Consider the following 21,638-nt stretch of genomic DNA (forward strand, 5'->3'; position numbering starts at 1 on the left):
CCTTATGTGTTACCCAATCCTAAGTGGACAGTTCCATTTACACTAAATAGACCCACTAGGTTCTCTCTCTGTCTCCCTACCATTATACATGTATATGTGTGTTTACGTGTGTGTGTATGTGTGTGCACGTGTATAAACAGATTCAAATTTACCAGTACTTTTTCATATTTAGCACTAAAATTCTTGTCTTGATTTCAAAAATACTTTGGGAAGTTTATCACCCTAACAAATCTCTCACTATACCCGAATTATAGCAGAAAATACAATGTATTTAACAAGACCCAGCTACTAAGCCCCGGGCTTTCAGATTAAAAGAGAACTATCTACAATATCAGAAAAAAAATTTAGCTTCAATTAAAAGGTTTCTATAACTTATATATTTAACTGTATTCCCCATTGAGAAGAAAGAAGCACAGGAAATCCAGAGGTAAAATGGACAGAAGGGAAATTGTAGTAGTTTAAAGAAACCATCTGGAGATACATAAAGATACAGTAACATTTACTGCACTAAATTTGCCCGTACCACAAACCAAAATTGAGTTTTCTTCAGCCATAAAATAAACTTACCAGTGGCATTTGGTACAAAGCTGATGTATGCCATTGGGCTTGTTTACATTTATCCATTTTTATTTATCCATAATACATTTTTGATTCAGATAGAATGACATGACTTCCCTCCTTTTCTTCTCTCCAGCCTGTCCAATGTCCCTGTCAACACTTGTTGATAGCCTCATTTTCTCCTATTATTATTGTTATATATGTGTGTGCCTCTGTGTGTATGTGTACAAAACTATATAAATGCGACTTGTTGAATGCACTTTTGTTGTTTATGTGGATGTGATTTAAGGGCGGACTACTTTGAATTGGATAACTAATAAGGGAGCTCATCCATGGCAGAGCCTAATTCCCCTTCTACACACAATCATTACTTGCCAGTGATTTTTTTTTTGAGAGCCGGGGCCGTGAAATTTTCCCCTCCCACCATAACATGTCCATTGGTATTGCCAGTTTTCTGGTCTTTTTTTATGCAGCCATTTCTAGGAGAAACTGTTTCACAGCAGACTTCCTGGTATTTTGGCTCTTACAACCTTTCTAACTCCTCCTTGGCAATGTTCCTGAGATATAAATGTTGGAGCTATGATATAGATGTATCCACTGGGGGGGGGGGGTTGGCATCCCATGAACCCTTGATTTCTGCATGGTACCCAGGGGTGGTATTCTGTGATAGTTCCCATTTGCTGGAAGAGAGGCTACTTTGATGAGTGGGGGGGGGTGGTGGAGGAGGTAAGCTGTACTTATCTGTAGACACAATGGTATAATTTGGAATGTAGTAAGTAAGTATGCTGGTCTAGCAAGTTGGCAGGTATAGGTTATTCTCTAGGTCTATGTCTTTACTAGTCCTGGGAAACTAGCTAGGTTTCCAGCAGAAGACAGAGCTTTCATCCCGTAGACTGAAACTTAAGTCCCATTAGATAGCGGCTAGTTACCACCAACATGTGAATGCCACTGTAACTTTACATATATCTTAATCATGCTGGTGACTGCAATGGCTTATAGCTGTTTCAGCTCAGTAGGATGGTTTAATTGCTTTTTGCCCTTGGCATTTTGCACAGTATTTCTGGTACCGTAAAGACTAGACCACGGATAGAAACTTCCAAATCAGACCCAGCTCAAATCATCTAAATCTTATATGATGCGGGATTTCCTTCTGTATGCTGCAAATATGTGTTGCTTTTATGGGTTGATGAATAAAGCTGTTTTGACCGATGGCCAGGCAGAATATAGCTGTCCTGGAAATCTAAACAGAGTTGCTGAAAAAACGAAAGCAGAGGCAGAGAGACATCCTGCAGCTGCCAATGGGATAAGATGCCAGAACATTACCAGTAAGCCACAGACATGTGGTGACACACAGATTATTAAAAATGTGTTAATTTATAAGAGGGAACTAGGCTTTAATAAGCCTGAGCCACTGGCCAAATAATTATATTTAATATTAGCTTCTGAGTGATTATTTCATTGATGGAAAATATACACGGAGAGTCTGGATTATCTATATTATTGTGTTTTCTTTAAATTTTTTTGACTGTTAGTGGACTAACTACAGAAAGACATTTGATTGTGTGGGCTGCTGAGCTAAACCAACATATATCTTCACTTCATTATTTGGGTCTACAGATGTGTTGCTTTGGGGAAGGTGGTTTTGCTTTTGTTCCCACAGAAGATGAGTACCTGTGGAAGATTCCTTCCAGCTAATATGGTTCAATCAAACAAAGCATTGGTCCAGGTGATCTAACACCCAAAACAGATTCAAAGCAACCGACTGAGATAATACAGCCTCACAGATTAATACAGCCAAGATTTAACCATATTTCTAAATCTCATCGGAATCCCCATAAGATCACTGCATCCAAAAATCAGCAGGAAGTAGTCTAGAAAACTATGTCCAAATTCCCAAACATTGTTCATAAATGTTTGTTTTCATTTAAAGGAGGTTGGTTGTAAATGGTAAATGGTCACAGTTAATCTCTTTCTAGAGAAAAAAGTAGATATAATATAGAAGTGAATATATTGGTATGGATTTTTATTTATTGACAAAACTTTAAGGCAAATTTTGTTATAATATAAATATGTATATTCTTGTTTAAAATATTATGTTTATGCTCCTCAACTAAAATTGTAGTGTATAATGAAGAAATACAGAGTAATAATCATCTATAATAGTCTAACTTATAGTCATGTTACTTAGGTTCTCTATATTTGCAGAAATATATTTCAGACAGATAGGTAATCTTCAAACACTTCAAAGACCTAGAGAATATGGCATTTAAAATGTTTTAAGAACTTAAAACTTTTCTCTACCATGAGACACATCAACTCCTGGCAGCACCAATTACTTCAAGAGGATAATGAACATGAAAGAAACTCCTTAAGGGGTTCACTTCCAACGTGGAAAGACTAGTCAGTCATTTAGGCAAGAAACTGTTCTTGCCTGGACTGCTTGGCTGTATTCTGTATAAACTGGACATTCGGGACCCACAAGAAAGTGACCACTGAACTTGCCAAAACATGGGTGTTCAGGATTCCTGCTTCACAGAAGAAACTGCTAGATATTCTTTCTACAGGGCACAGAAGAATGCAACTGAGGAACTTTGCAGAGCAGATCTTTCTTCAAATTTCCTGCTCACTGTGAAGTCTGCCAGACACCCTAGGCCTTTAGGCTAAAGATGGGTGCCCCAATGTTACAGAAGAACTTTGGGAGACTGTCCAGGCAGTCAGTTATCTCTGTCATTTCTAGAGCTCTGGAAGTTGCTTACAATGCACTTCCAGTTTACTTAGGCAATGTTACCTTCTTCTGTGGTCTTTGATGGAGTTGAAGACATAATTATATTTACAGTTTTTCTTAATTGTGATAAAAGATAAATTAGATATAAATTTTCAGACTCACAAAGGTAGGATGGATAATGAAGTATTTTCTTCAATTTTTGTCAAATACTGGTAGACTATGTTTTAACTGTAGTTCCTCCTTGATAACTGTTTTGATGTATGTAATTTTACTATGTTAAAGTTAAAATCTTCCCTTTTAAACAGACAGAAAAGGGAAGATGATATGCCATATCCTTCTATATGCTGTGAATACATGTTGCTTTTATTGGTTGGTGAATTAAGCTGTTTTGACCAATGACCAGGCAGAATATAGCTATGAGGGAAATCCAAACAAAGTTATGGAGAAAATGAAGGCAGAGTCTTGGGGAATACCATGGAGGTAACAGGGAAGCAAGATGTGATGGCCCATGAAGCCATAAGCCATGGTAAACTACAGAATATTGGAAATGGGTTAATTTATATGTAGAGCTAGTCAGTCATATGCTTGAGTTATTGACCAAACAATTGTAATTGCTACTAAGCCTCACAGCGGTTATTTGGGAACTGACAGCAGGGATGAGAAACCTCCAACTATACATATACCTTAAGTGTGTAGTGTCCTCAGAAATAAGGGCCCATTCTCAACCCCTGAGAGGCAACCAAGGCCTATGTCTATTTAGTTTACTTTGCTTCAGGAGTCATTTGGAGTACGCTGGCCAATCTTCTTTGAAAGGTCGTTTCTCATGTATAGTTTTGGGAATTTTGTCAGTCTGTAGTTCTTGGAAGAACTGTCAGCCTAAGTGGTCTAAATATTCTTTGAGAGACAGAGGGGGAGAGAGAGAGAAAGAGAGAGAGTGTACAGCATATCATATATGTGATATAAGATTATATGTATATATGTGTTATGTACAAAATTTTAGCTTAAATGTAAAATAATATTATTTCTTGCGGCCTTATCACTCAACCTTGGTATTATTTGTATCTCATCCCTCTTTGTTTTTCCATATTGACATTGCCTCCTCATCCTTAGTTGGAGACCCCATCCCTGATTTCCTTTTTCCCACTTCGTATCACCTGTATCTTGCTATTCTTGCTTTAAGCCCCAGTCCCATGTTACTTTTATACTTTACTTGTTTCTGACATTTCTTCCTTATTTATTCCATTTATAGTGGCCATGTTCTTCTTTCAGTTTTCTTCTTTATTTGTTACATAAAATATGAAATCAATATACCCTAATATTCATATCTTCAGACAACAGGATATAATCATATTACTCCACAAAATTTTCATTAAACTGGCCACCATTTTTTACTTTTATTAAAAAGAGTAATTTTAATAAAGAAGGTTCTAGATGACCCATGGCCAAAGTTTAGAGCACATTGAAAACATGGAAGCTGTATGCGAGTCTTGTGGATGACATTAAAAAGGTAGTTTACAGAACGAGAAGATCTTCATTGCAATCTTTGATTAGTTTCATGGTTATGTTCCCATATCTACTCTCAATCAACATCAATTATCTCCTTTTGATTTTTGTCCAATAAACAAATTGGCCAATTGTCACCTTTAATTAAGTTTAAGTACAAATTTCCTTCTCATGGACCAGGAGAAGTAAACAGTGAGATATGATTTTATTTAGAGTTATTATTGACAAAAATACACCAAGGAGAGCATTCAAGGTGGTGTTGGTGGTATATCTTAAGGACACTCTTCCTTAAGTTTAGCATTTCTGAGTAGTATCACAATTGAAAATATAAACTCCTCAAGCAGACCTCACACAGTATAAACACAAAATTTAAGCAACTAGAAAAATGGTCCATATGTATAATAAGGAAATAATAGAATGGATACCCAACTAGAGAGTGACAGGAAAGTTAACACTATGAACATATATCTTGGCTTCAAATGTAAGTGGTCTAATAGAAATGATCTATTTTGTGAGCTGATATTTCCCCCACTGCCAGATAAGTAGCCATCATTCAATGTGAAGTTGTTGATAAACAAACATATTCTTCTTATTTCATTTCCTGGAAACAGGTTATGTTTTTAGGACAATTAATATGCCTGAGCTGCTAGATGTTTATGGCATTACACTGAAAAAAAAAAGTGGGGAGATTTCATTATTAAACTGGTAAAACTATTACTATGTGAAGGTCTCTCTTACTTCTCGTTTCCTTTATTGAAAGAATTCAGCCAAGAAACATGGTTAATGTAGGCAGAAGTTGATTTTCTGAAGCAAAGTCTGCTCCAGATTTAAAAAAATAAAAAAAGACAAAGCAAAACTGATCCACTATGTGGGTAATAACAGTACATAACACTGTATGTTGTGCTTTAATCCTTAAGTGTTAGGGATGTATGAGGTAGGTGGCATATTCATGGAGGTAAATTTGCCTTCTCCACACACAAATCATGGTTGACAAGATATCTGTTTTAGGGTACCTTCCAGGGTACCTGGGTTTCTAAGATAGTGAAAAAGAACTTTGCCAAAGCTTTGAGGATGTATCCTTCTGCATCCAAGAAGCACACCTTACCTTCAAGGATAGACATCACTTCAGGTTGGAAGCATGGAAAATTATATTATAAGAAAATGGACCCAAGAAGCAAGCAAGTGTAGTCATCTTAATACTGAAAAAAAAATAGACTTCAAATAAAAACTAATCAGAAGAGATAGGGAAGAACCCTACCTACTCATCAAAAAAGAAAAAAAAAGAAAGAAAGAAAGAAAGAAAAAAGAAAAGAAAGAAAGAAAGAAATCCACCCAGGGGACATTGCATTTCTTAACATCTAAACCCCAAGAACAAGGACACCCCAGTACATAAAAGAAACACTTCAACAACTTAAATCATATATTCAAACTCACGCATGGATGGAGGGATACTTCAATACCCTACTCTTACCAGGAGACAGATCATTCATTCAGTCAAAAGATAAACAGTGAAATGCTGGCACTGACATTATAAACCAAATGAACCTAATGCACAGATATTTATAGAAAATTTCACCCAAGACCAACAGAATATACTTTCTTCTCAACACCTCATGGAACTTTCTCCCTAAAATCAACCACATACTCAGACACAAAGTAAAGCTCAACAGATACAAGAAAACTGAAATAACACCCTGCCATCCCTTTAGACCACCATAGATTAAAGCTGGATATCAACAATAGAAGCAACAGAAAGCTTAAGAACTAACAGAAATTGAACAACTCTTTACTGAATGAAAAACAGGTCAAGACAGAAATTAATCACTTCTCTAGAATTTAATGAAAATGAAGACAACATACCCAAAATTATGGGGAAAAAATAAATGCGGTTAAAAAAATAAAAATAAAAAGAAGAGGTCTCGTTCTATTAACTTAACAAACGTAACAGCACACCAGAAAGCTTTTGAAACAAAAGGAGGAGAAAAAAGAGGAAATAATCACACTCATAAGTAGACAAGAATCAGTCAAACTCAGACCCGAAATCAATAAAATAAGAACAAAAAAAAAAAAAAAAAAAAAAAAAAAAAACCACAATATTCAAGTCAATAAATGAAATGAAGAGTTGGCTCTTTAAAAAAAAAAAAATCAATAAGCTTGAAAACCCTTCTTCAAAACAACTAAAAGGCAGAGAAAGAATACCCAACTTAATAAAATTAGAAATCAAAAGGAGGGCATAACAGCAGATACCAAGGAAATCCAGAGAATCACTAGGACATACTTAAAAAACTCATATTCTATCATATTTGAAAATCTAAAGGAAATGGATAATTTTGCCAGTACATCCTGCTTAACAAAGTTAAATCAAATGCAGATGAAGCAATTCAAACAGAGTAGCATTTAACTACAAAGGGACTCTCTGACCAGAAAGCGACAAACAAAACACGCCAAGATTACACTGCAGATTCTTTTTGGTTCCTTCATGTTTAATTTTCTGGCTAATGAGGAATTAGAACTACAAAAATGCAGCTGCTATTTGTTTTTCAATTGATTGATATCTAATCATTTCGCTGTTTTCAGGGTGCCTTTCAGTTGATGACAATGGGGTCATTTTTGTTGCTTGAAAATCCATGCTTAGTTGGTTTTTACAATGTGCACCTTCACTTCCCACCTGGAGTTTTCGGGCCTTAAGAACAGAGCCAGGATCTAAATAGCAAAAAACAAACCAAACAAACAACTTTCCAGGTTACAGAGTTCTTTTGGATAAGCCATCAACCCATCTAAAACCAGTTATTCTGGCAGGATTCACAGTTCATTCTATGAAGCTCATGTTTTCCATAATGCAGATTGAAATTCCTAATATGGTTGGAGTTTAATCTGACAGCCGGTTTACTTATTTAAGTTTCAGATAGCACATTATCTTTTTATAGGCTTTGGGAGCCCATTCCCTAAGGAGGGATACTCTCTCAGCCTAGACACATGGGGTTGGGCCTAGGTCCTGCCCCAAATGATGTGTCAAACTTTGATGATCCCTCATGGGAGGCCTCACCCTCCCAGAGAGTGGATAGGGGATGGGATGTGAGGTTGGTGGAGGGTATGGGAGGATGGGAGGGAGAGGGAATGGGGATCGGTATGTAAAATAAGATTGTTTTTAATTTAAGTAAAATTTTATTTAAAAGGAGACATTCTCTATGTCCTCACTGCTATATGATGCTGTGGATTACAGAATCTATGTGCTCTATTTCACTTTATTGTGAGGCTCTGTACTTGCACCCCTCCAGCTAGATTTTCATGTTCTCGGTGATGCTGATTTCTGTAGTCATATTGGGGACCATGTAGGCTGGCTCAGACTCTTAAATGGCTTAGAGTTCAGGCATGGTAACTGATTTAGAAATGGATCTGTGTCCCCAGCAGAGTCAAGGAGATGCATCTCCAATTTTCATGGGCTTAATGATAAGAAATTAGTATGTTTCTTTGGAAATAGCAGGGACTCTAGAGCTTCCTGGAATCAGAAAGAGAGTTGCATGCTTAAGGCAACTGACTGGTCTAATAAAAAGCAGGATAGCCAATGGCTCGGCAGAGGAGGGATAGGCAGGGATGGCAGGCAGAGAGAGAAGAGGAGCCAGTCAGCCAGAAGGGGGACAGACAGACAGACACAGAGGGAGAAGGAAAGCAGGATGGACACTGCATAGATGAGGTAAATGAGCCTCTGCACAGCACATGGATTAATTGAAATGGACTATTTTAAGTTAAAAAAAAAGCTAGCTAGAAAGAAGCCTAAGCTAAGGCTGAGCATTCATAATTAATAATAAGTGTCTGTGTTATGATTTGGAGGTTGGCAGTCCAAAAAGCCTGCTACATATCTTCTAGCAGAGTTTATAACATGATAAAAATATAGTAAAATACTGAGAAAACTTTTAAATACTTCGTGGAAGGCTGTTATGAAAATGGTGCTGTTATTAGGTGGAAATATAGACAGTAGTAAGACTGTAAATGCTCTCCAGACAGAAGAATTGAAATACATGGTTTTTAAAGTGAAATACGCATAAAGAAACATCAACAACATACTCAGTTCACAAAAAGAGCTGTATAATCTCCCTGGGTTTCCAGCAACACTGTGTGTAGGATAAATAATGAGTGTTTTAAACTTTCATATAATGTTTACACTTATATAAGTGCTCCTTTTTTTGAGAAATTGAAATAATTTTATTGAAATTTTAGCTTTTCACCACTCATGGTACTAAATTTATATGTTGGGCATTTGGGACTTGGAGGACAAGTGATACAGTACCATGGGTACTCTCAGTATGCATGTGAGGAATTGTTTATTTAATAACAAGTAAAATCACCCACTTCTCAAGGACGAAAGTAGAAAACTGAGCTCACTAGTGATGTCAATACAGAAATTTCTTTTGTTCATTATAAGAAATGAAGAGATGGCTGCCTATCTTTTCCTTCTTGATTTTCTTTTATTTTAATTGGATTTTTTTCATACAATAATTCTGACTATAGTTTTCTCTCACCCAGAGTCTCTAAGATCCTTCTCATTTCCTCTCCAATCCATATCCACACTCTTTCTCTCTCTAGTTAGATATGTTAATAGCCATGTATCCCCCAAAACCAATACATGCCCTCGAACAGAAACTTTCTCAAACTACTTGGAAACTCTTTTATTTTTATTTAACTTTTAACTGATACTACAAAAAGCCACAGAAATCATACATAGGAATGGAGTACAATGAATTACACGCTGTAATTCACACATGTTTACATTGCCTGAATTTCCTAAAATGTCGAGTATGTTCACATCCAGTGTTAATCATGCAATTATGTTTAAAACTTTCATGTTTTTCTTTTAACTTTGGTAATTGCTTTGACCTGTAGGAATCTTACTGTGCAATGCACCACAGAGCTTCTTCCTCCTACCTAATTGTGACTTAACACCCACCGTTTTCTATAATGATTGTACGAGATTGCATTCCCACCAGGAGTGTACAAGTTCTCTCTTTCTCCATATCCTTCTTTAGAATCGGCCTTCTTTAGAACAGTCATTCTTACTGTGGTGAGAGGAAGGCTCCAAGTTTTGACATACATTTCTCTGAGGATCACTGACCCCGACCATTTTTCATGTGCAGGTTGAGTAGTTATATGTTGGTTTTTTTTTTTCCTCCTATCATTGTTAAGGAATATTATTTTAAGGTGTGTTACAATTGCTTCTGCTGTGGAAAATTAATTTTAGTGATATAAAGATGTGTTGCATTTTTTATGTTTCATTTGTTTAATTCTGTGAAGCTGTGATTCTTCACCTGTCTAAAACACATGGTTGTCTAATAACATATCAGGGCAGGAGAAAGGATAGGAGGGGGATGGAAGACAGAGAGAATAAACAGAAGACAACTAGAAGGAAAGGAGCCAGAGAACAAAGAGAGGAGGATGTCAGGGTCAGGCACAAAGTAAAAGTGAAAGTGAGATGCACAAAAGAAAAGGAAAAAGCCCAGAGGAAAGGTCATTGGAATAATTTAAGTTTAAAAAAAGCTGGCTAGGTACAAGATAAGGCCAGGCATATGTAAGTAAGAATAAGCCTCCATCTATTTATTTGGGAGCTGGGTGGGCCCCCACCAAAAAGAAAAAGTTAAAAGAGTATTTTTTTAAAAATCCCTACTACATTTCATGATTTTGGAATTCCTTACATATTTTGAACATCCGATGTATTCTGAAAGCCACTGATTTTATTTCAACCTGTTCTTGAGTGTGAAGAAGCTTTTGAGTTCGGTGCAGTCATATTTACCTAGTTTTGACTTATTTTCTACTTTTGGAGTGGTATGTTGATAATAGCCTCATACCTGTTTTACACTTAACCCTTTAATAAGTTGACTTCATTTTTATTTTGTTTTTAAACCAATTTCCAATGCAAGGACCTCTTAGGGCCTCCTCTTAGAGACTGCCTAGCCACACACCTGACCATTTCTATTTTTGTTTCCACAGAAAATAAAAAGCTGTGGATTCTTTCCAGACTAATATGGTTTGAGCAAGCCAGACCCCCTAAAACAGAGTTCCTGGTGATCCAACATTCAAAACAGCTTGAACAAGGCAGCCTTACAGACTACAGCCAAGATTTCTGCATCTTCTTAGGATCCCCATGACAGCGCCCCCTGTCAGCAGGAAGTAGTTTGGAAAGAATGACACCCAAATTCCCAAATATTGTTTATAAATGTTTGTTTTCATTTAAATGGGGTTGGTTATAAATGGCTAATGATCACAGCCAATTCTTTTTAAAGGTAAAAAGGGGATTATGGTATAGATATGAACACTCTTTAAGGTCAATTTTGTGATACATATATTTCTCCTTTTGTTTAGGTATTGTGTTTTTATAGCTCATTTAGAAATGTAATGTATAATGTAGTACAGATTATAGATAGTTACCTATAATAGTCAAAACTTTAGTTACATAAGATTTTCTAGATGTGCAAAGATGTATTTGAGATAGATTGAAATTCTCCAAACCTTTCAAAGACCTACAAAATATGGCATTTAAAATGGTTTAGGGTTTTTCTTGACAGTGATACATAAATGCTCCTGGCAACACCACCTGCGTCAGAAAGGAAGATGAACATTGAAGAAACGGGTTATGAAGTTTGCTTCCAATATGGCAAGACTAACCATTTGGACCAGATACTGCTCTTGTCTGGACTGTTTGATATTATGCTGTATAAACTGGACATGCAGGACCCACAGAAAAGTGACTGCTGATTCAAGATGGACATTGCTACAGAGTTCCTGCTTCATGGAAGAGTCTGCCAGACAGTATGCAGGACACAGAGAAAAGTGACTGACAAACTGCCAATACAGGTGAACAGTTTAAACTTTCCTGCTTTGCTGAAGAGTCTGCCAGACACACTATGGCCTATGGGCTGAAGATGGAAGATTACAGAAGAACTTTGGGTGACTGACCAGGCAGTGAGTTGTCTCTGTCATTTCTAGCGTCTATATACTATCCTTCTGTGGTCTTTTAGAGGGTTGAAGACAGATAGTTATGGTTATATGTTTTCTTAATTAGGATTAAAGATAAGTTACATAGACTTTAGACACACAAAGATAGGTTAGATGATAAAATATTTTCTTAAATCTTACTAAATGTTAATGGACTAAATATTGTTAAATGTGATTCTTATTTGATAACTGTTATGTTATATATTTTGCTATGTTAAGGTTAAAACCCTTCTTTTTATTTAGACAGAAAAGAGGAGATGATAGGAGATGCCATTATGTGTATATGTTTCTCATACTGGTTAATGAATAAAGCACTGTTGGCCAATAGGAAAGGAAGATAGGAGGGACTAGGAGACAAGGAGGAAATAGGAAGTAGTAGGGAGGAGTCAAGATGGAGAGTCTGGAGAAAGCAGTATGTCGCCGGCTTCCCGGTAAGAGAAATACATAGACAGCAGAAATGGGTTAATAATTAAGATAGAGCTAGCCGATAAGAAACTAGTAACTGGCCAACAGGATAATATCAAATACAGAGTCTCTATTATTATTATTATTATTTTTATTATTATTATTATTAATTGGGGCTGGTGCGGTGGGAGGAGGAAAAAGCTTACTCCTTACAATTTCCAATGCAAGGACCTCTTAGAGCCTCCTCTTAGAGACTGCCTAGCCACACGCCTGACCTCAGTAGCTCTGCTTAGCCATGAAGGAAGATTCCACAGACCTTTCCTTATGTACCATTTTTGTCTCTAGCACTGGAACCATGTAGAAAAATGCTGCCAGATTTGGCTGCTCAGCTGAAAGGGGAGCTGCCCCCTTGATTTGCATTTGCAGAAGCTGTCTTTTGTTGTTGCTCCTTATGAGCAGATAATCCCTCAAGTCTTTCTTTTTTACAAGGTGAAGCTTATCTGGGTGGAGTCTTGTCCTGGGATACTCAACATTTTATTTTAATGTGGATCAGGCCTCTCTTTAATTTTCTCATCTCTTTGGGCACAAGCCTTGGCTACCAACTTAAATTTCCTGCTGCTCATTTTCTTATAAAACTGTACATTTTGTTCTGCCCTCTCCTTTTTCATTGTAGACCTGGATATTAGCTGTTACTAATATCCACGAGACAGAGCAATATTAGGTTATCTTTAAATCTGTTTTATGGAAGAAATTACTCTATTACTTTAAAATAGAGGATAAATGGGGCCCACTCTTTACCAAAATATCCTAAGACCCCTCTCTACCCCAGTTGTTTAATATTCTTCCCCTCTGGGACCTCCTGAATTGGACCTTGACCATCTGTGTAGCTCTCGGCACTACTGTTTTCCAAGCTGCTTTTAGGATGGTCCATTAGGCTCTGCTTGCAACAGGCAACAGTTTTTCTAATCCCCAAAGTCTTTCACAATCTTCCAAAAAAAAAAAATTAAGAAGTCACATGATGAGGTCTGTAACAACAACAGCACCCACCCCGGTACCATTTTTGTATTAGTTACTTTTCTATTGCTGTGATAAGAGACCCTGACCATCATAAATGATAGCACCTAATTAAATCTGTGATTCCAGATTGTTAGAGTCTATGATGGTAGAACGAAGGCACACAGTAAGAACAGCTAATAGTTCACAGTTGAGCTGCAACAGGAGGCAGAGAACACACAGGGAGTGAGTAGAACTCATCCTTTGAAACAAACTTCAAGCCCGCCCCTAACCACCTCTTCCAACAAGGCTAATCATCATCACAGCCATTCCCAAACAGTTCCACTGATTGGGAAACCAATAGCCAACCCTGTGGAGGTCATTCTCATTCAAATTACCCCAAGTCTGATTTGTGTTGACCAACTAACTATTCCTGACCATGGGGGGCTTGCACTGGAGTGTAACTGACATACCCTGTGTCATTCCATTAAAGAAAGTCGACTTTCTCTTTCCCTGCAGCTATTATCTGCAAAAGGCTCCGTGGTCAGCAATGGGACTTTGGGCTGATTTCCCCTTCTCATTCTGGAATTCTGTCCTTTATAATCTTGTACAGGTCTTGTGCATGATGCCACAGTTTCTGTGAGTTCAAGTTCTTGACCAAAGTGATCCATAGACATCCCAAATATTGCAGGTCATTGCTGATGATACCACTGGTTAACATCCACAACCTGACACTAAGATCTTACTGCTGAAGATGTCACACAATTATAGAACATGGAGAAATCAAGATGGTACTCATTTGCAAGGTTCACATTTACTGACTAGTATTCATATAGTGCTGGAAGGTGCTATTCGTACTGTTGAAGATAGAACAGTAATTGTCAGTCTCACCGAACAATGAATCCTGGGTGCTACAATAGAAGCCTGCTTTGAAGATATGCCCGTGGGCACAATACTGACACAAATTTGTGGGAGTAAGATCCTTAAAAAGTCAATTTCCTTTTCTTTTTGGTTCTGTTCTACAGTTATTGACATTTTTCTCCTGGGGTCTTGGGAAATCGGTTACGTAAGGTGCATTAGCTTTGGTTAAAGGTAGACGCAGTATCTGTGTGGCCTTTTAGATTTCATCTTCAGCAATGTCTGCATGTGATTCAGTGGCCTCATCTGTATGCTATCTCAAGCATTGTCATTCTTTACACAGCAACGATACCTTACAGCTTTTATATCTTTTTATATTATAACTTTTTCTATAATTATATAATCAAATTATTCACTTCTTTTTTGTTAAGTTTTACAATTTTATATGAAGCAGTTTGTTAACTTGCAAGTTATTTAGATAATTTTCACCCTCTTTTTTCTTTTTTAAACATCGTCTAGTCAAACTATATGTCAAAAGATAGCCAGACATTAACTCAAAACATTTATCTGTTTTGAGCTCAGTTATTAAAAATAAAAGTGGGAGACTCAGAGAAAGGAATGCCTTTTGTCAGGGTAAAACTAATTTCTATTTCTTAGTATTCCTTTGTGAATAAATGAGAAGCTATGGGAATTAAATAAAAGTAGGATGAAAATAACTTTTACTAAGTAAAGCCTTCTGTTTTAATTTCAAGTTCTCCCCCATTAAACATTCTCCCTTATATTTCACAAAGAAGGATGCTACTTTCATGTTTTCCTTAAAAAAAAAAACATCATAATTCAAACCACCCATGCTCCCATCCCCCCTCCCCCGCAACCTCCCATCCCAATCCCCATTACTCCTCAAGAATGGTGAGGCCTCCCATAGGGGATCATCAAATATATCACATCATACTCTCCTGTGTATCTAGGCTGAGAGGGTACCTCTCCATAGGGAATGGGCTCCCAAAGTGCATTCCTATACTAGGTATAAATACCGATCCACTGCCAGAGGCCCCATAGACAGCCCAGTCCTCCTAACTGACACTCATGCCCAGAGGGCCTCGTTAGGTCCTATGCTGGTTCCCCAGCTGTCAGACTGGGGTCTATGAGCTCCCTCTTGTTCAGGTCAGCTGTGCTGTTTCTGTGGGTTTCTCCAGCTTTGTCTTGACCCCTTTACTCATCACTCCTCCTCTACAACTGGATTCCAGGAGTTCGGGTCAAGTGTTTAGCTGTGGGTGTCTGTTTCTGCTTCCATCGGCTACTAGACGAAGGCTCTATGATAGCATATAAGGTAGACATCAATCTCATTATAGGGGAAGGGCATTTAAGGTAACCTTTCCACTGTTGCTTAGATTCTTAGTTGAGGTCATCCTTGTGGATTCTTAGAGAGGAGGGACTAGGAGACAAGGAGGAAAAAGGAAAGAAGAAGGAGGAAGGAGGAGTCAACATGGAAAGGCTGGGGAGGCCAGACGCAGGCCCCATTCCCTGGTAAGATGAAAGCATGTGGAAATACGTAGATTAACATAAATGGGTTAATACTTAAGACAGAGCTAGCCGATAAGAAAGTAGTACCTGGCCAACAGCATTATATCAAATACAGAGTCTCAGTGTGTTATTTGGGGCTGGTGCGGTGGCGGGACAAGACCAGTGGTGGTAGAGGGGGCGACCTTACTCGTTACATATGGTGCCCACGTGGCTAATAAGAACTTCCACTTAAAATTTAACAAAAGCTTAAAAAAGGGTTTTAAAAACAAAAAAACATAGACAAGCAAGGTTTCTTGGTAGCAGCATTTTTCTCGGTTGGACTCTGCCTGGCGAGAGACAAGAAGATAATTGAGCAACTCCTTTAAGGGAAGTTACCTGACTCAACATAAGCAGCAAAAAACCGCACGCCTTTAAAAAAGCATTGCTAACAATTTATTGGTGTGTACGAGAGCTGGCAATGGCAGTGACCACATCCCCAAGCCGGCAACATGCTGCTGGATGGCAGCATAGACCAAGGAGGTGAGCACAGCTCTCAGTGCTGGCCGTAAAATAGCTGCCGCCATCTTTAATAAACCGTGGCTGACACAGCTATGGCTTTCATTTTAGCAATGTTGTTGTTTACCAGATACAAGACTCGTGGCCAGAAAAAGATAAACATTTACAGTAAAGACAGATTCATATTTTAAAAAACATCTAATGGTTCACAGTGTGTTTTAAAATATAAGTAGACATGGGAGAAAAAATAAATAAAATGGTTTTAAAAAGACAAAGAGGAACTGGGTGTGGTGGCAAATGCCTTTAATCCCAGCACTTGGGAGACAGAGGCAAGCAGATCTCTGTGATTTCAAAGTTAACCCGGTATGCAGAGTAAATTCCAGGACAGATAAGAGTTACACAGACAAACCCTGTCTCAAAAAATAGAAAAGATAGTGTGGTCTTCTTTATAGTTGTACAGAAGTTCACTAAGTTGTAAAGTCTTTTGGACTTGGAAAGTGTCTAAGTATCTTCCTTAAGATAACTTTGTGATGTTTTTATTTGTGAGTTAATTGGAATGAAGTGATTTTGCTTATTTTTTAGAGGGTGTCAAGATAAATTCAATGACAGAATAGTTTTGAAGTAAATCACGCCACATACACACACACACACACACACACACACACACACACACGCACAATAACTTCCGGTGGCACCATTTACTAATGTTTTCCAGGAGAATGTACTATACCAAAAGTAGGTGTCTGTTGTCATATGACTGTATGCAATAGAAATCTTGGCAGTATATTTAGCTCATGCGGCTATACATTTTACCTAAATTGGGCTGGACTCAGACATGTCTACTTTAGATGTAGGTGATGTAAATTGTTTGGCTATGATGTCTCAGCCCAAAGAGTTTAATAAGACAGTTGCCTGGCTGCTAGCTAGACTGTAATGACCTTGGCAGGTATGGCTTCAGTGAGATAGCAGTACACAATATACCTTTTATCCCTTTATAGTCTAGTAGTGACACAGATTCAGAATTGAGAGTATGACTCAAACCTCATACTGATCACATTAGTTGTCTTTGTAAAGACGGCACTTAGAATGAGAAACCTTTACAAAACTATATGCCAAAGTATACAGCTAAAGGGAAGAGTGAAAAAATTGGAACACTTTTGATGACTACAGCACAGAGTTCTAGATGCGCTTCTTCATAGAAGTCAAGGACCACATAGTTCCTCTACTCTAGACTCCTGGTCCAGGAACATGTAATCTTCTTGTCAATATTCACCACAGATGAAGAGTTTATTGATCCTATAACAGCATTCAGAAATGCACATTGGCTATGTCTCTCCCCCCACCTCTCTATGGGAGACCTTGAAAGGGGTGATTTCCATTTAGCTTGCTTTTACATGAGGTGACTTTGAAGTATTAGCTAACATTATTTAATGACAAGTATGCAGTAATGTTCTCTTGCACTCAGAAATGCTGCAAGGAAGATAAAAGCGAAAGTGAAATGACAAAATAAATGAGCCAGAAAATAAGACCCCTGAACAATGAAATGTTAGTGCCTAAGCCAAACGGATGGAAACCTTTTAGGTTAATTATATAAATCCTGCTTATCACAGATCGTAAAAAAAAAAAAAATTAGTTCTAGGTTTCTTATCACCATGGGCAGCTTCTGAGGGTCCAAATGGAATTTCCTAATGAACATGGAAACAAATCTGTTACTTTATTTCCTGGATACTTTGTAGCTTGGCTACAAACCAGTACTGGCCAGCTGTTTCTCTTCATCCTTGAATCTACCTGGTCTTATTGCCGACATTTGAGTTTGTATGTTTCTTTCTAAATTATAGCCCTGGTACTGTCCCTGATGAGCCTATCACTGGCTCCTAGAGAGACTCAATAAGAATATGGCAGCATCTCTGGTCTTTTTAAGAGGTAAGTAAAACGAAGTACTTAAGAGAGTCTTGGAGTGGAGACTCTCTGCCCTTTCCCCTTGCTTCTGTAGCAGCAAGTACCAAGCAGTTTGAGGAACTTACATCTAAGCTTCCAGCATTCAGCGATGGTGCTGGAAATGGGCTGGAACCAAATAGAAGAGAAAATGGGAAGAAGGCAAATCATAGGACTGCAATTACTATAGTGAACTGCTGTCTTTGGGCTTTCCAGCAGTAAAGTTAGAAGACATTTTCATAAGTAGTTGTGAAGGTTGGGAATTAAGGGGTGGAATCCAAGCCTTTACATTGGTTAAACTGGTAAGTCCTGGGTGCAAGCTCCTCCTTCCTCATTTTCATAGTTATAGTAAAAGCAGGGGCTCTCTGGTAGACTCTACTATCTGGCTTCCTTTTATCTACCTTCACAGCTAACGGCTGCCCTATAGTTGGTGTATATATGTGCACATTTTGACAGTTAGTGTTTGTATGCATGACATCATACCAGTATATACAAATGCTTTGTATTTTATACTTTCTATAACCTACTCTATATTGCCTAAATCAGTTATATATTTACAACTTATTCTTTCAAGCAATATTATTCTGCTTGTTTTTGTTTTTTCTATTTGTACACTTATAAGACCACTTCATTTGTCTTAACATTTGTATGATTTCCCACTGGCTAATAATTGTATTCCAACCATAGTGTTTGATATTTTTAATAGTATCTCAAAATCAGTACTGCAGTAATTAAGTACATAACTTCCTCATGTACATCAGAATAGCTCTCTGACAATTGATTTTGTAATTTTTATCATGACACCGTACTCTCCATTCTTCCAACTTCAAAATGTTTATATTATTTTGATATATTATTTCAACACTGGTCAACTACAGTTAATTGTTTATAGCTTAAAGTTACAGATGGATTTTCAATTAGAAACCTATTCCACCAATTTAGCATTTTTCCACCAAAATGCTGAACAGAAATGCTAAGAAGAAAGCTCACATATCCACCCATCATTTGCTTAGATGCTGCCTTCCTAGGAGTGTTAGCAACAGCCATTGCTTTTCCTTCAGATGCCCGGGAAGCTTTCCTGGCATCAATGATACGGTGTTCTTTTTGGGCCTTTCCAAATATCAAACTTCATGATCTTGTGCATCATTCTTGCGCAGGTGCTATGCTAATCCTCTCTGTATTGCAATGTTCATATTCCTGCTGCTGGAGAAAGTCAATCATTGGTCCATGCTTTTTATCATCAAATCCTCGTCACCTATGAAGACCACTAAATGTCATATCCTGTAATACACATTTATGAAGTACTACTCCCAATTTGCTGATGGTCTCTGGCACTCATTCTCTTTTCCAGAATATTTGTTGAGCAGTGCATAATTTAATAGTCACTTGTGTTCTGGTTTCTTTGTTGACTCTTTAATTCACTGTAAGCACCAAGAAACCGGCACACAATATGAATTCAGCAGATATTGGCTGGTTGATTGACGGATACACTGTACAGTTCACTGAACCTAAACTAAAATTCACTCTGTCACATGAGAAGATTTTTATCCCCAAAATGTAAATACATAGAGAAATAGAATGTTTAGAAGTAAGAAAAATATAAAAATAAGAAATGCTTGCAGGACTTAGCATATCATCTGGCTTATTTCTGGAAGCTTAAAATTAGAAATATTAAGATGTTGCAACAAATGACTCGAACAAAATGTGACCATTTAATTATAAATTGTAATTTAAATTTTAATATGAATAAATTTCAATTTTCCTATTAATAGAGTTATTTTCTTAATTACACGAAATTTCAAGTATGTAGAAAACTACAAAAATAATCCAAGCATGTATGTGCCATCGCTAAGATTCAACAGATGTTAACATTTTGCCATATGTGCATCAAACCATTTTTAAAATAGGAAATGAAGTATTACAGATTCAGTTAAGGTTCCCAACCCCTTATATCTCCTTTCCTCCTGACTATAAACTCACATATCAACATGTTTGTACTTCTGCTGTATATCATGTTTCTAGAAACAGCAGAAATAGGTGCTGTTTGTATGTCCTGGGGCTCTCTATTAAGAAAAATACACAATCACAAAAGCAAAATCAAAGGGGAAAGATGGGAAGCTAAGGTGATAACTTAATCTGGAAAGTGCTTGCCTTACAAGTATGAGGACCTGAGTTTGAGCTACAGAAACAGTGCAAAAATTTTGGGCCTGTGACATGGATCTAACACTGGAGACAGGAAGAACTCTGGGGCTTGCTGGTCAACCTGTCCAGTGTAACTGGTAAAATCTAGGCCAACAGGATGTAGCTCCTAAAGATGACACGTAAAGTTACCCGCAACATTCACATGCACACATACAAACATGTACATACACGTATATGGGCGCACATGAAATGCAAAAATGAGGCATATTTTTATGTGTAGTAGGGACAGACTAAATGCGTTTGTACTCTTGATACATATTCATTTTACTACATTACAAACTGCTCGTTTGTTATATTGTTGTTGAATTATAGGAAACCTATACAGGTCCAGGGAAAGAGTGACTCTTGTCTGAGATCACTGGAGATCGGCATCAGCTACTAACGTAGATAAGAGACTGACCTGCTTGAAATAGGAAGCTCATGTCTACTCTCTTACAATCAGCAAATGTACACATGCTGCACTAACCAAGCATATGCATCATTAGTAGTTCCTCTCTAGCTTTTCTTCCACATCCTAAAGCTAAAACATTTATGATTAACCTCTAATTACATACTATTCAGAATAAACATCATGTTCAGAAAAAAAAAACTGTGAAAATGAAACCTCCCCAAATTAAAGGTTCATCAACATGTAAAATCTACCTCCACTTGTGTGTTATGTTTTGCATGAATTGATTCACTCTGTGAACCTTTTAAAATTGGACTAGCTTATTGACTTCATTATCGTCTACTCACTTTCACTGCTGTCAAATACGGCATCATGCTAATCAACCACACAGTATGTTTCTAGAGCCTTTGAGGTGGGATTTTTTAAAAGGTGTTTTGCTCTTGTGAGCAAAGTTGAAGAAAACATTCTCCTTCATCTCTCCCTGAATAGGTTACCTGTCACCAAGGTAACCAATTAGAGTGAAATTCTGGGTTGCAGGATTTGCCTGTCTTATGCAAACTGCAAAGCAACTGGAAATGATGGGTACTCTGCCCGTCATTATCGTTTTTACTTCTCTCCCAAGACTGGTGCAGGCCACACTCACTTTCATTTAGGGTTTCAACTGCTATCTCAAGTGCCTTTCTAAACATTGCATAGGAAGATTTCCAGTGCACACAGCTACTTCTATTTCATTTCCATCTATCTGTAGTTTCTCTTTCCCAGATGATTTTTCTTGAGATTTAGTAGATAGCATAGTCATGAAATGTATGTCTGACACAGACAGTCCACATATATGACAGTAGTCCTCTAGTGCCAGAGGGCAACTGCAAGATTCCTATCCCTAGAAATATTATCATGTTGTAGCACAACATGATAATAGCCATACATTTGTGGTGTTGTTGGTGCACTCAAACCTAGTATGTTGCTAATCTTGTAAAAAAAAATAAAAGTAAACATTGCATGTGTAAATACGCTTATTGATATGTGATATGAAATACTTGATAGTAATAATACTGGCATATGTGT

The 21,638-nt window shown here is 37.4% G+C and overlaps 2 pseudogenes; both read right to left on the bottom strand.

Annotated features, from left to right (window-relative positions):
• LOC127213583 (methionine adenosyltransferase 2 subunit beta-like) overlaps positions 1 to 21,638 on the bottom strand; it is a 143,543-nt pseudogene that overhangs the window by 83,026 nt on the left and 38,879 nt on the right.
• Positions 19,100 to 19,194, bottom strand: LOC127213591 (uncharacterized; annotated as a pseudogene).

The sequence above is a fragment of the Phodopus roborovskii genome, unplaced genomic scaffold (assembly GCF_943737965.1).
Source record: "Phodopus roborovskii unplaced genomic scaffold, PHOROB, whole genome shotgun sequence".
In the NCBI taxonomy this organism is placed as follows: Eukaryota; Metazoa; Chordata; class Mammalia; order Rodentia; family Cricetidae; genus Phodopus; species Phodopus roborovskii.